This window comes from Bos javanicus, chromosome 8 (genome assembly GCF_032452875.1).
Source record: "Bos javanicus breed banteng chromosome 8, ARS-OSU_banteng_1.0, whole genome shotgun sequence".
Classification (NCBI taxonomy): Eukaryota; Metazoa; Chordata; class Mammalia; order Artiodactyla; family Bovidae; genus Bos; species Bos javanicus.
Window position 1 is genome coordinate 60,801,958 of NC_083875.1, and position 8,931 is coordinate 60,810,888.

The 8,931-nt window shown below is 43.3% G+C and overlaps 1 non-coding gene and 1 pseudogene across 1 annotated transcript; one reads left to right on the plus strand and one right to left on the minus strand.

Annotated features, from left to right (window-relative positions):
* Positions 1–3,447: 3,447 nt before the first annotated feature.
* Positions 3,448–4,855, plus strand: LOC133253480 (olfactory receptor 13C7-like; annotated as a pseudogene).
* Positions 4,856–8,491: 3,636 nt separating this feature from the next.
* Positions 8,492–8,617, minus strand: LOC133253551 (U6atac minor spliceosomal RNA). The gene has a single exon (XR_009738339.1). It is a non-coding gene; the product is annotated as a U6atac minor spliceosomal RNA (small nuclear RNA).
* Between the last annotated feature and the right edge of the window lie 314 nt (positions 8,618–8,931).

The window sequence follows — 8,931 nt, forward strand, 5'->3', positions numbered from 1 at the left end:
TTTCCAGTAGTATGTATGGATTTGAGAGTTGGACTATAAAGAAAGCTGAGCACCAAAGAATTGATGCTTTTGAACTGTGGTGTTGAAGAAGATTCCTGTAAGTCCCTTGGAGTGCAAGGAGATCAAATCAGTCCATCCTAAAGGAAATCAGCCCTGAATATTCATTGGAAGGACTGATGTTGAAGCTGAAACTTCAATGCTTTGGCCACCTGATGCGAAGAACTGACTCATTTGAGAAGACCCTGATGCTGGGAAAGATTGAAAGCAGGAGAAGGGAATGACAGAGGATGAGATGGTTGGATGGCATCACCGACTCAAAGGATGTGAATTTGAGTAAACTCCGGGAGTTGGTGATGGACAGGGAGGCCTGGCGTGCTGCAGCCCATGGGGTCACAATGAGTCAGACATGACTGAGTGACTAAACTGAACTGCACTGGAAGAAAGTATTTTGGAAAATCTTTTCAAACATGAATTACTTCCAAATCAAATTTATTGGGCTTAAGTGATGCCAAAGGGAAACATTCCTCATCTTTATTCTTATGACAGGAAGGAGGAGGTTGGAACCGTGCTTCCACTCATGAATAAGCCATATGTCTTCCTTCCTCCAGTGGAAGAGGAGCTGTTCAAGGGGATTCATAACATCCAGCCCCTGGGTCAGAGAGGGACTCTGACCTCAGAGGTACAGGGCCCCTGACAGAGTTCCTGCAGACCCCACCTGTGTGGGGAAGAGGTCAGGGGAGACAGGCAGTCAGTCATTTATGTCATTTAAGTCATTCTGACCTTTGCATTTAGGGGCAGAGGGTATAATGTGACTGGTAATAGGGCCTCAGAAAAGCCCAAGGAAGGTGAAGATGGCTTGTCTTCAGAACCTATCACTGAATATTGCTTATTCCAGGAAAGTCTTTTGATTAAGCAAATGTCCGGCAAGAAATCACGAAAGTCTCTAAAGACTTTGATTTGTTTGTCTGTTGGTGTCTGTTTTTTAAAAGTCCTAAGGGCAGAATGGAATACCTGGGATACAAAGTTAGGATTGTGTTCTCAACTTTGGCCAAACATTGAAGCCATCTGGGGAGTTTTAACAAGACCTGATGCCTGGATTCTATCATAGACATTTGGATTTTCCTGGCGCAGGGTATGACCCAGGAAAAGAGGAGAATTAAGAGAATCATCTTTATCTTTAGATCTCTGATGAGCTATTATGGGGCAGAAAGGGGTGACATGCTGTATGTGTCCCCAGAGAGCAGAACTAGAATTAGAATTAGGAAGATATTAAGAGATTTGACCCAAGAGACAAAATTTTCAGATGATACAAGATTTATAAAGCTTGAATGGGCTTCCTAAAAAGGTAATGAGATCTTCATTGGTGGACAGGAATATTGCTTAATAATCCTGTTGGATTATTGGATGTAGCTTGGATGTACAAAGAAAAAATCAGTGAGACTAGATGTTTAGAATTCTCTTTTCTAAGGTTGAGGTCTTCAGAGTCAGGGATGAGGCATTAGCCTGACTTCAGTGGCAATGGACTGAGAAATCAATCGGGGAACTGGGGCTCTCCAGAGGCTGAGATGGTGGCTGTTAAATGCAGCCTGGTTTCCCGGAGCATCAGTTCAAACTGGCCAGGATGGCACTGCAGCCAGGGGGATGATTAACACCTTAGAATGCATCCATACTCCACAACACAGCTGCCCAAATCCAGCCCTCACCCTCCTTACCTTCCCCAGGTGACCTTTCTGTCCAGCCTGCCCTTTCAAAGTGACCCATCAGTATCCTCTCCCTGGAACTGTTGCCTCTTTTGGAGCCAGTGCATCATTCCTGAAAGGCTGTGGGGTTTCAGAGTCAAGTGTGAGTGAGTCATGTTGGCTGATGAATGGAGAGAGGAAGACAGGATAGGGTGAAGGGACAGATGAGAGATGGCCTGGGGCCTGATTGTCTATTACAGGAGGAAAGGGGAAGGTCAAAAGATATTTCTATGAGGATACCATGAAGCAAAGAAAGCCTGCCAAGAGCCATGGCTTCAGGGCTGATCATTTCACCAGCCTTGGACACCAAGGGAGAAAAGCATGAAGTGAACCTGGTCTCACTTTTCTGACAAAGACTTTTTTTTTTAATTTATTTATTTTTAACTGGAGAATAATTGCTTTACAATGTTGTGTTGGTTTCTGCCATACATCAACATGAATCAGCCATAGGTATACATATATCCCCTCCCTCTTGAAACTCCCTTCCAACTCCCACCTGCCACCCCATCTTACCCCTCTAGGTTGTCACAGAGCACCAGATTGAGCTCCCTGCATCATACAGCAGATTCCCACTGGCTGTCTATTTTACATGTGGTAATGTACATGTGGAAGCAAACTGTGGAAAGCTCTTAAAGAGATGGAAATACAGACCATCTTACCTGTCTCCTGTGGGTCAAGAAGCAACAGTTAGAACCCTGTATGGAACAACTGATTGGTTCGGGATTGAGAAAGGAGTATGGCAGGGCTGTCTGTTGTCACCCTGTTTATTTAACCTATATGCTGAGCATATAATGAGAAATGCCAGCCTGGATGAGTTAAAAGCTGGAATCAAGATAGGTGGGAGAAACATCAACAACCTCAGATATGTGGATGTTACCACTTTAATGGCAGAAAGCAAAGAGCAACTAAAGAACCTCTTGATGAGAGTGAACGAGGAGAGTGAAAAAGCCAGCTTAAAACTAAATATTAAAAAAAAAAACTAAGATCATGGCATCCGGCCCCATTACTTAATAGCAAATAGAAGGGGAAGAGGTGTAAGTAGTGACAGATTTCCTCTTCTTGGGCTCTAAAATCACTTCAGATGATGACTGCAGCCATGAAGTCAGAAGACGATTGCTTCTTGGCAGGAAAGCTATGACAAACCTAGACAGTGTGTTGAAAAGCAGAGACATTACTCTGCCAACAAAGGTCCATAGAGTCAAGGCTATGGTCTTCCCAGTGGTCACGTATGGTTGTGAGAGTTAGTAGAGCACCAAAGAATTGATGCCCCTTTGAACTGTGGTGCTGGAGAAGACTCTTGAGAGTTCCTTGGACAGCAAGGAGATCAAGCCAGTCAATCTTTAGAGAAATCAACCCTGAATACTCATTGGAAGGCCTGATGCTGAAACTGAAGCTCCAGTATTTTTGTCTCCTAATGCGAACAGATGACTCATTGCAAAAGTCCCCGATTCTGGGAATGATGGAGGGCAGAAGGAGAAGAAGGTGTAAGAGCATGAGACGGCTGGATGGCATCACCAGTACAATGAACACGAACTTGGGCAAACTTCAGGAGATGGTGAGGGATAGGGAGGCCTAGCACACTGCAGTTCATGGGGTCGCGAAGAGTTAGACTCAACTGGGTGACTGAACAACAATTTATGTTTCAATGCTACTCTCTCTGACCAAGATTTAACAAGAGAAGTCCACCATCTAGGATATTTTAGTAGAAATGAGTATGTCTGATCAGGTAAGTTAAATCACCACAGGGGCATCTCAGATGTCTCTTGCACAGAGGGTGGCTTAAGATGACAAACTAGATTCCTTCTAGTCCCCAGAATCTTACTGAGAACCGCAGAGAAACCATCATTGTTAAAGTTGTTTTCCTCTTGCTCAGCAGAGAGGGCATTCCTCACTAGCAAGCCAGCACTTCAATGAGAGAGTGCTGAGGTTGAGCTTCTGAGTGCCTGCAGGTGACAGAGCAGAGGCGCTGTGGACGGGTCCGATCAGACCTCCCCACTGGTGGAGTTCATTTGCCTGGGCCTGTCAGCCCCCCCAAAGCTGGAGAAAGCTCTTTGTGCTCATCCTGCTCTTGTACAGGGTGATCCTGCTGGGCAATGGGGTTCTCATCCTGGTGACCATCCTTGACTCCCGTCTGCACACACCCATGTACTTCTTCCTGGGGAACCTCTCCTTCCTGGACATCTGCTACACAACCTCCTCAGTCCCCCTCATCCTTGACAGCTTCCTGACTCCCAGGAAAACCATCCCATTCTCAGCCTGTGCCATGCAGATGGTCCTCTCCTTCACCATGGTGGGAACAGAGTATGTGGTCCTGAGCATGATGGCACTTTACCGCTATGTAGCCATCTGCAACTCCCTAAGGTACTCCGTCATCATGAGTAAGGCTGCCTACATGCCCATGGCTGTTGGCTCCTGAGCAGCTGGTATCACCAACTCTGTAGTTCAGACATCCCAGGCTGTGAGGCTGCCCTTCCATGGGGACAACGTCATCAACCACTTCACCTGTGAGATCCTGGCTGTCCTGAAGTGCCATGGCTTGTGCTAACATCTCCATCAATGTGATCAGCATGGGGATAACAACTGTTATTTTCATGGGCATCTCAGTTCTGTTCATCTTTTTCTACCATGTGTTCATCATTGCTACCATCCTGAGGATCCCTTCAGCAGTAGGGAAGAAAAAGGTCTCCACCTGCTCTGCCCACCTCACAGTTGTGGTCATCTTCTACGGGACCATCCTCTTCATGTATGGGAAGCCCAAAAACAAGGACCCCCTGGGGGCAGACAAAGAGGACCTTGCAGACAAGCTCACCTCCCTCTTCTATGGGGTGGTGACCCCCATGCTCAACCCCATCATCTACAGCCTCAGGAACAAGGACACGAAGGCTGCTGTGAGAAACCTGGTGAGTCAGAAACACCTAACTGAGTGACTGTCATAGATTTTCAGACTCCAGAACACATGGTCTCCAAACCCCCCATTGTCCTGGTAGAGAAGTGAGAACCCAGCAAACAGAAGGGAGTCTCCCAAGGTTCACATTGTAGACCATGTGACTAAAACTAAAAAGTAGACTGACCATTATGCCTTTGTTTCATAGGCAATGGAAGCTCCTATTTAAGAACCTAGAAGGAAAGAGCTTTGAATTTCTAGAAGTGCTGGCTAGAAATTGTTGACTTTGTGCATAACCACAGTGACATCACATCACAGCTGCTTTATGCCAATGAACTTGGGTGGCTGGAGGTGTCTCTGGATACCTGTGCCTACTGCAAACCTGCCATCTGGTGGACATTTCTGCAAGCTCCTGAGGTCAGTACTTGTGAAACCTGAAAAGGTTCCTGAGTCACCTGGGGAGGTTGTGAAAATGCTGATTAAGATTCATTGAGTCGGAGGTGAGGCTGGAGATTCTGGATCTCTGCCCAGTTCCTAGGTGACACTGCACCTCTGAGTAGTAGGCCCTGCAAGACTGGGGACTAGGGACAAGGGACTGAGGAGAGAGGCAAGGAAGCAACTCCTGCAGGTACCAAGTCCTCCAGCATCAGCAACCCAGACTGCTCTCTCCAGTGTGGGGATAGCAGTTTGCCCTGTGACCTCATTTCTCTTACAGGTCTAAGAAGAATTATTGGTTTATCAATAAGTCTGTTCAGATTTTTGCTTGTTAGTACAGTATGGCATCTCCCAAGCTTCTTCCATGCTAGACCAGAAACCAGCCATTCCCATTTCAAATAGCACTAAAGTGCAGTCAAGTGCTGCTGCTGCTGCTAAGTCACTTCAGTCGTGTCCGAGTGCAGATAGATATAAAAATGTTGTCAAGTACAAAATAAGAGGCATGAACATAGCAGAGGAAGAAACAGATGTCAATTTCTACAGAAAACATAATGATTGTATTTCTAAGTATTAACTAGAAAAATATTATCAGTACTAAGAGTTCAGGAAAGTTAAGGATATAGAAATAACTTCTCAAATGTCAATTGTATTCCTACATTCCATTAATATAGAGCAAAAATAAAAACAGAAATAATATCTTATTTACACTAGTAAAAGTACCAAATAATTGGGAACAAAAATAATTCTAGACATGACGGACTGTGTCAAGGAAAAAATGATGAGTGTTTTGGGAGTATAAAGGAAGGCAGAGTGATGGACCAGGGGCTTGAGAGTATAAATATAAGACAATAACCTTAATTTTTAAGTTGGAAGCTCTCAAATTGTAACAGATAGAAGAACTTCTTTAATATTCACATTCCTGGTCTCTGCTGCTGCTGCTGCTGGCTGCTAAGTCGCTTCAGTTGTGTTCGACTCTGTGCGACCCCATAGATGGCAGTCCACCAGGCTCCACCTTCCTTGGGATTCTCCAGGTAAGAACACTGGAGTGGGTTGCCATTTCCTTCTCCAATGCATGAAAGTGAAAAGTGAAAGTGAAGTCGCTCAGTCGTGTCTGACTCCTAGAGACCCCATGGACTGCAGCCTACCAGGCTCCTCCATACATGGGATTTGCCAGGCTGGAGTGGGTTGCCATTGCCTTCTCCATCTCCTAGTCTCTACCCTACAACAATTCAAATTTCACTGTTTCTGTGGTAAGACCAATAGGAAAATTGGGCTTAGAAACAAAGTTGTTTAGTGTTTTTAATTCCCCAGAAGATTCTACTGAGCTTATAAAGTATAATTGAACAAGGATCTTTTGAAGGTAATGATGTTGGAGTCTTCCTGCCAGATTTGAACTTACTAAAATATAACAATTACTGAACAATAGACCATTGGCTTTTTTTTTTAAGTGTTATTTTTTTGTGTGTAAAATCAATGGTTATGAGATACCAGAAAATTAATTCCAACTACAAGAATTTAATACATATACACATCAGGTCAAAATTAATAGCATGAAGAGGAACCAGTTTTTAATAAACAGTGGGACAACAGCGACATTCAACTGAATGAAGGTTTTTCCTTTGATCCATACATCACACCACACGCTGCCAGAAACAGGATGGATTAGAATTAAACGTAAACACCATCATGATTATACAAAGCAAAAAAAAGACAACCGAATGACATATTTATTCCAGCTGTGGAAGAGAGCATGATTCATTATTTTGGAAGGGAAAGAGGGTATCAGAATTAAAACAGACATGTTCCAATATACAAAACTCTTGTATAAAACTCTTGAATAATATAGTCTAACCAAGCAAGAATCAAGCTGCTCCCAAATGGAAGTTTGTTGGGCTCTACAAATATTTGATTTGAGCTTCTTTAATGTATAAACTAAATAACTAAATAACTTTTAAGTAAGACCATGGACACACACAAACTTGCATTTTGATTTTTGACACACAAGAAACCACTATCACAAGTATGTGTGTTGTTGAGTTGATTCCTTTACATAGACCTCAGAATAAATCTTTTCCTACCGTCTCTGCATATTTCTTTTATCTTCTTTGGATGTGTCCTTGATTAGAAAAAGTGTAAATCTGCACTGATCATTTCTCAAATCCAAGCCTACGCTCAACTGCTTACGTACAGTAGTACCAAGGAATACAAATGTGCACTGTTTCCAATTAAGCATTGGTCAAAGCTCAGAATCATCTGCCTGGTGCATGTTCTCATCATAGTGTCATAGCCAATTGCACAATGACAAAGGAACATGTAAGCGGTCACACAGTAATAATGTCACATTATATATAGTATTGGAGTTAACTAGACATTTGGGGGTGTTACTTCTCTGACTACATTTATGATAAGGAATTTGAGCAATTATCCAAACTTTATTAGTGAATCAATATTTTTTAATTTTTAATGTCGAACTGGCATTTTAAAAATCAATACAGTTTGTTTTTTAGAGCAATTTTAGCTTCACAGCAAAACTGGGCAGGAGGTACTGAGAGTTCCCATATGCCAGGTCCCCCTCGGCCCACATCCTCTCGGACTGTCAACATCCACCAGCAGAATGGTATCTCTGTTACAATGGTATCAGTGAATCTATATTGACACATCATCACCCAGAGTTCACAGTTTAGAGTTCACTCCTGGTGTGTGGGTTTGAACAAATGTGTATATTAACATGTATCCAGCACCCATTGGAAAAGACTCTGATGCTGGGAGGGATTGGGGGCAGAAGGAGAAGGGGACGACAGAGGATGAGATGGCTGGATGGCATCACTGACTCGATGGACGTGAGTCTCAGTGAACTCTGGGAGCTGGCGATGGACAGGGAGGCCTGGTGTGCTGCGATTCATGGGGTCGCAAAGAGTCGGACACGACTGAGCGACTGACCTGATCTGATCTGATCTGAGCATTATAGTTTTAAACAGAGCACTTTAACTGACCTGAAAATCCTCTGTGCTCTGCCTCTTCACCCTGCCCTCCCCCTTTAGCCCCTGACAATCCCTAATCTTTTTATTGTCTCCATAATTTTGCCTTTTCCAAAATGTTATCGAGTTGGAATCTGAAGGTATGTAACCTTTTCAGATTGGCTTCTTTCACTCAGAAATATGCCTTTTTAAGTTTCATCCCTGTCTTTTTGTGGGGTGTTTTTTGCTGTTGGTATTGGTTTTCTTTTTTTTTTTTTTAATTTCTAACATTGTGATTATTATTCTGTTCTGTTCTGTTCAGTTGCTAAGTTGTGCCTGACTTTTTGTGGCCCCATGGACTGCAGCATGCCAAGCTTCACTGTCCTTCACTGTCTCCCAGAGTTTGCTCAGACTCATGTCCATTGAGTTGGTGATGCTGTCTAACCATCTCATCCTCGGCTGCCACCATCCCCTTTTAAAAATAGTGGTTAGATGCCACAAAGTAGGTATCAATGCCTTAACCATCTGTGTGTTGTCAGGCCCAAGGGCCTCTTCCATCCTTGTAAAGGTGGGTGCTAACCTTCTCTCCTTCCATACAACACTCTGTGGTTTGACTAGCTCATTTCTTTTTATTGCTCAACAATCTTCCATTGTATGGAGGTATCACAGTTAATTTAACCACTTACCTACTAAAAAACATCTTGGTTGCTTCCAAGTTTTAGCAGTTATGAACAAAGCTGCTATAAATATCCATGTGCAGATTTTGGTATGGACATAAGTGTTACTGAATCAGTATTGAAACAAAAATCTCTCAATATTTCTTTTTCAAGGTACCATGTTAATTTGAACAAAGAGTAGTCAGAGAATGCAAGGTGGGCTAATTCAAAAACCAAGACCCTTTGCAAACTATTCATCT